The sequence below is a fragment of the Callithrix jacchus genome, chromosome 1, assembly GCF_049354715.1.
Source record: "Callithrix jacchus isolate 240 chromosome 1, calJac240_pri, whole genome shotgun sequence".
In the NCBI taxonomy this organism is placed as follows: domain Eukaryota; kingdom Metazoa; phylum Chordata; class Mammalia; order Primates; family Cebidae; genus Callithrix; species Callithrix jacchus.
Genome location: NC_133502.1, coordinates 200,183,308 through 200,190,380, shown reverse-complemented (window position 1 = coordinate 200,190,380; position 7,073 = coordinate 200,183,308).

Here is a 7,073-nt window from a genome sequence, read left to right as displayed (position 1 = left end):
CCACCTTGTGGCAATAGCATAAACAGTTTATAATCCACTCCAGCTTTGAAATTTTTCCATACTTAAAGAGTTAATTTTTTCCCCTAGCATTTGTATTATGTATAATCTATATGCACAGCGGCACTTTGTTAAATTTTTTTTGAGATGGAGTCTCCCTCTGTTGCCCAGGCTGGAGTGCAGTGGCACGATCTCAGCTCACTGCAACCTCTACCTCCCAGGTTCAAGTGATTCTCCTGCCTCAGCCTCCTGAGTAGCTGGGATAATAGGTGTGAGCCACCACACCTGGCTAATTCTTGTATTTTTAGTAGAGACAGGGTTTCACCTGTTGGCCAGGCTGGTCTCAAACTCCTGACCTCATGATCCGCCCTCTTCAGCCTACCAAAGATTATAGGCATTAGCCACTGTGCCTGGCTTGTTAATGTTTTTATGTGGCACTGTGTCAAAGACCTAACATTCATATCTGCATATGATGCATAGCCCAGAAAGGCTGGAACTTGGCTCTGTGGCTTTTGCCCCAGGTGAGACATAAAAGCTTCCTTGCTGGGCATGATAGCTCACTCCTGTAATCTCAGCACTTTGGGAGGCCGAAGCAGGCGGATCACCTAAGGACAGGCGTACAAGGCCAGCCTGGCTAACATGGTGAAACCCCGTTTCTACTAAAATCCCAAAAAATTAGCCAGGTGTGGTGGCATGCGCCTGTAATCCCAGCTACTCGGGAGGCTGAGGCAGGAGAATTGCTTGAACACAGGAGGTGGAGGTTGCAGTGAGCTGATATTGCGCCATTGCACTCCAGCGTGGGCAACAAGAGCGAAACTTCATCTCTAGAAAAAAAAAGCTTTCTTTTCCCTTTCCCTCCTGTTTGGGGTCCCATAGGAGCTGAAGAATACAGTTCTCAGAGAGCAGTTGGGTCTGAGCATAAAAGCCCATCAATAAGGAGCAGGTTACACTGCCACAGCTGGGTAATTTGTCTCTTTGCTCGTCTGTAGCCCATTTGGTGATGATCTATTTGTCCCTGGGAATGGATGATGGCAGGTTTGTCGATATTTTACACTTATGAACCTGCCTGTTCCTCTCCGCCTGGCTCTGCCCATCTGTCTTTGTCTCTGGATCCTCTCATTTCATTTTGCAGATTGAACAACAGACCTTGGCAAAGAGTTATAAAGGTAGATTCTGTGAGGGCAGCTTTGGGAAGGAAGGCAGGCAGGAGAGGAGGGGTCAGCTCCCTGCAGGAGGGGCGGGTAGGAGACACGTTCAGGAGAAAGATGTCACAGACATAGTGGTGGGAAGAAAGGAACTTCAGAGAGAGAGAGAGAGAGATCCTAGGACACAGGACAGTGGGAGGCCTTGTTGTAGAAGACAGCCAGAAGAACTGAGTCCAACCCTAATAAAGTTGGGCCTAGTAAAAAGCTAATTGTGCTAGTCAGCCTCCAGGATGGCTCACGAGACTCGCATGTTGATATTTATACCCATTGGTTAGACATGCAGCCCTGCTCAGGTGTTGATATTTACATTCTGAGCATGGATGGAGCGTGCCTGCAGTCCTAGCTACTCAGGAGGCTGAGTCAGAAGGGCTGCTTGAGCCCAGGAGTTGGAGACTTCAGTGAGCTATGATTGTGCCACTGCACTCCAGCCTGGGCAACAGAACAAGACCCTGACTCCTGCTGAGGAGGGCTGCATGTCCAACCAATGGGATGTACAAAATCGACAGAGTGTGACTTCCAAGGCCAAATCACTAAAGTCCTTGAAGGTTTCACCTTAGTCTTTTTGGGATCACTCACTTTGGGGGCAGCCAGCAGCCATATGGTGAGGACACTCAAGCAGCCCTCTGGAGAAGCCCGTGTGGCAAGGAACTGAGGTCTCCTGCCAGCCACCAGCACTAATTTGCCAGGTATGTGAATGGCTAACCTTAGAAGGGGATTCTCCAGCCTTGGTCAAGTCTTCAGATGACCATAACTCAAGCCAGTATCTTGATTACAGCCTTATGAGACCCCCTGAGCCAGAAACACCCCAGCTAATCACCCACTCCAGAATTCCTGACCCTCAGCAACTATGTGAGAACATAAATGCTGACTGTTTCAAGCTGCTAAGATTTGGGGTAATTTATTCCACACGAATTGGAATTTGTCTAAATCCTATTTGTGGAATTTTTTTTCAAGATGGAGTCTTGCTCTGTCTCCTAGGCTGGAGTGCAGTGGTGGGATCTCGGCTCGCTGCAACCTCTGCCTTCCCGGTTCAAGCGATTTTCCTGCCTCAGCCTCCCAAGTAGCTGGGATTACAGATACCCACCACCACACCCGGCTAATTTTTGTATTTTTAGTAGAGTTGGTGTTTCACCATGTTGGCCAGGATGGTCTCGAACTCCTGACCTCAGGTGATCTGCCCACCTCAGCCTCCCAAAGTGCTGGGATTACAGGCATGAGCCACCACACCAGGCCAATATTTTTTTTTTTTTTTGAGACAAGGTCTCACTCTGTCACCCAGGCTGGAGTACAGTGGCATGATCATGGCTCACTGAAGCCTTGCCTTCTTGGGCTTAGGCAATCCTCTGTCCTCAGCTTCCTGAGTAGCTGGGACTATATTTTAAATATTTTTAACTTATTTTTGTAGAGATGGGGTCTCTCTATGTTACCAAGGCTGGTCTTGAACTCAAGTGATCCTCCTGCCTCAGCTTCCCAAAGTGTTGGGATTATGGGTGTGAGCTACTGTGCCCAGCCACTTTTTATTGGTGGATTTTTTTTTTTTTTTTTTTTGAGACGGTCTGGCTCTGTCACCCAAGCTAGAGTGCAGTAGCGCAATGTTGTCTTACTGCAACCTCTGCCTCCTGGGCTCTAGCCATCCTCCCACCTCAGCCTCCTGAATAACTGGGACTATAGGCACACACTACCATGCTCAGTTCATTTTCTAATTTTTAGTAGAGATGGGCGCCTCACTATGTAGCCCAGGTTGGTCTTGAAATCCTGGCCTCAAGTAAATCCTCCTACCTGGGCCTCCCAGTGTGCTGGGATTGCAGATGTGTCCCACCAAGATTGGACCCCATCCTTGTTTGTTTCCTTCCCTTCTTTCCCTACTTCCCTCCTTCCTCCCTCCCTCCCTCCCTTCCTTCCTTTCCTTGCTCTGTCACCCAGGCTGCAGTGCAGTGGCGTGATCTCGGCTCACTGCAACTCTGCCTCCCAGGTTCAAGCAATTCTCCTGCCTTAGCCTCCAGAGTGGCTGGAACCACAGGCACCTGCCACCACACCTGGCTAATTTTTGTATTTTTGGTAGACATGAGTTTCACCATATTGGCCAGGCTGGTAGACATGAGTTTTACCATATTGGCCAGGATCACTCCTGACCTCAGGTGATCCACCCACCTCAGCCTCCCAAAGTGCTGAGATTACAGGCGTGAGCTACTGCGCCCAGCCCCCTGCTCCCTTTCAAGCAGAGTAAATAGATTTAGTTAAGTAAGGAAAAGATTATGGGACAGAGTGGGTACATGGCCTGGGGAGAGAACATGTACCCACTGGGGTCGCCCATTGGGGTGACCAAACCTTCTGGTTTCTGTAGGACTGAGGGGTTTTCTGGGATGGAGGACTTTCAGTGCCAAAACTGAGAAAGTCCAGGATAAACTGGGATATGTAGTCGCCCTAGCTGGGGTGGGAATAGGGGCCTTGAGTTTGCCCTTCTAGTCAGCTGCTGCACTGCAGTTCATATGGGATGGGGAGGGAGGCCCGTCTCCCATCTCTCCCAGTCAAGGGTGGAAGCATGCTCCCAGCAAACACCTTTTTTCACACTCCTGCCCTGTTTGGATGGAGAGAGATGGAAACCCCTTCCTGGAAATGCTAAGACCCACAGGAGAAGACTGTAGGCCAGTTCTTCCCCATTCTCCTCATCTCAGAGGGAGGGTGAGGCAGTCAGGAACACTGAGGATTTGGTGAGAGCCTCTCACCCTAAACCAGCAAGGCCAGCTCCTCCCTGTCCATGGGTCTGGTTTCCTGTGGCCTGATTGCCAAATGCCCTCTACCACATGGCCAATGTGCTGCTATTCGGCCTCTGTTGACACAACTCAATGACATGTCATCAGGGCAGCCCATTCCATGGTTGGAAAATTATTCCAGCTAGGCACAGTTGTTCAGCCTATAATCCAGCACTTTGGGAGGCTGAGGCGGGTGGATCATTTGAGGTCAGGAGTTCAAGACCAGCCTGGCCAATATGGCGAAAATACAAAATTACAAAATACAAAATCTCTACTAAAAATACAAAAATTAGCTGAGCATGGTAACACAAGCCTGTAATCCCAGCTACTCAGGAGGCTGAGGTAGGAGAATCCCTTGAGCTAGGAGGTGGAGGTTGCGGTGAGCTGAGATCACGCCAATGCATTCCAGCATGGGTGACAGAATGAGAACTTATCTCAAAAAAAAAGAAAATTATTCCTTGTACTGAATGAGAGGCTGCCACCACACAATCTCTACCCTTTCATTATATTCAACTGTGCTTTCTTCCAGGAAGAGCCCTCACTGCCCCCACCTTTTATTTTTCCTTTTTTTTTTTTTTTCTTTTTTGAGAGAGAGTCTTGCTGTTGCCCAGGCTGGAGTGCAATGGCACAATCTCCACTCACTGCAACCTCTGCCTCCTGGGTTCACACAGTTCTCAAACCTCGGCCTTTCAAGTAGCTGGGACTACAGATGTGTGCCACCATGCCTGGCTAATTTTTTGTATTCTTAGTAGAGACGGAGTTTTGCCATGTTGGCCACACTGGTCTGAAACTCTTGGCCTCAAGTGATCCGCCTGTCTCACCCTTCCAAAGTGCTGGGATTACAGGTGTGAGCCACTGTGCCCCGCCTCTGGCAGCCCCTTCACATACTGTGCAGGCATTGCTTCCTTCCCTCTCTCCTGGTAGACTCCTACTCATCCTTTGAAGCTCAGGTCCAAAGTCAGGCTGGTGGAAGTGGTCACTTCCACCACTCCACAGTCAGTCTGTCACACTGGGTTTCTAAGGGAAGAGCTGCTCCCACCACATGACACCATTTGCTGGGCCTCCATCAACCCACCTGGGTTTTTCCTGAGTGGCTCTGACTGGAGACTCTACTAAAATCATGCTGACTTTGATTTTTTTTTTTTTTTTTTTGAGACAGAGTCTCTCGCTGTCACCCAGGCTGCAGTGCAGTGGCACGATTTTGGCTGACTGCAACCTCTGTCTCAAGCGATTCTCCTGCCTTAGTCTCCAGAGTAGCTAAAATTACAGCTGAGCACCACCACACCTGGCTAATTTTTATATGGTATTTTATTTTTATATTTTATTTTTCTTGAGAGAGTTTCGCTCTTATTGCCCAGGCTAGAGTGCAATGGGGTGATCTTGGCTTACTGCAACCTCTGCCTTCTGGGTTCAAGCGATTCTCCTGCCTCAGCCTCTTGAGTAGCTGGGATTACAGGCATACGCCACCACGCCTGGCTAATTTGATATTTTTAGTAGAGACAGGGTTTCATCATATTGGTTAGGCTGGTCTCTAACTCCTGAGCTCAGGTGATCTGCCTACCTCGGCCTCCCAAAGTGCTGGGATAACAGATGTGAGTCACCACGTCCAGCCTAATTTTTGCAATTTTAGTAGAGATAGGGTTTCACTCTGTTGGCCAGGCTGGTCTCAAACTCCTGACCTCAGGTGACCCACCTGCCTTGGCCTCCCAAAGTGCTGGGATTACAGGCGTGAGCCACTGTGCCCAGCCTGATTTATTTACTTAATTAAAATCATAACTCACTACAGCCTGGACCTCCTGGCCTCAAGTGATTCTCCTGCTTCAGCCTCCTGAGTAGCTGGGACTACAGGCATGTGCTACCATGCTCAGCTAATTTTTTGAATTTTTATAGATCCTCTTGCCTCAGCCTCCCAAATTGCTGAGATTACAGGCATGAGCCACCACACCTAGTCCTAATTTTAAAATTATTATTATTATTTTTTAATAGAGACAGGGTCTTGCTCTGTTGCCCAGGCTGGAGAGCAGTGGTGCAATCATGGCTCACTGTAGCCTCACCTCCTGGGCTCAAGCAATCCTCCCACCTCAGCCTCTTGAGTAGATGGAACTGAAGGCAGGCACTACCATGCCTGGTTAATTTTTAAATTTCTGTCCTTGTTCATTCCTGGGCATAGGTCAAACTTTGTTTGTTTGAGACAGATTTTGCTCTTGTTGCCCAGGCTAGAAAAGATTTTTGCTCTTTTCAAGTCTCTTTGTTTGCTTGAGATAGATGTTTGCTCTTGTTGTCCAGGCTGGAGTGCAATGGCGCAATCTCAGCTCACTGTAACCTCCTCTTCCTGGGTTCAAGCAATTCTCCTGCCTCAGCCTCCCTAGTAGCTCAGATTACAGGAATGAACCACCACACCTGGCTAATTTGGTATTTTTAGTAGAGACAGGGTTTCTCCATGTTGGTCAGGCTGGTCTTGAACTCCTGACCTCCGGTGATCCACCCACCTTGGCCTCCCAAAGTGCTGGGATTACTGGCATGAGCCACCACACCCAGCCTGTTTGTTTGTTTTTTTGAGATGGAGTTTTGCTCTTGTTACCCAGGCTGGGGTTTAGTGGCACGTTCTCAGCTCACTGCAACCTCCACCTCCTGGGTTCAAGAGATTCTCCTGCTTCAACCTCCCAAGTAACAGGGATTACAGATGCCAGCCACCACACCTGGCTAATTTTTTTGAATTCTTAGTAGATGCAGAGTTTCACAGATTGGCCAGGCTGGTCTTGAACTCCTGACCTCAAATGATCCATCCACCCTGGCCTCCCAAAGTGCTGGGATTGCAGGCATGAGCCATCGCCCAGGGCTGCAAATTTACAGTTTAACTTTGAAACAAAGATAACAACCCTCTCCCAAAATAAACCCCCTTCTTACCTGGGGACCAGACTGCCTTTCTAAGACTAACAAATTAGCCACAAGATTAGAAATTGTGGTTTAGGAGTCGTGCAGGTAGAGGCCACGGATTCTAAACTTCCCCAACTGCTCCTAGGGATAACATTACTACTGTAAAACCTAAGATTGATGCTGAAGATATTTTTCCGATCCTGTACTCAATGGATCTGCTGGCGACACACAGATTAATAAA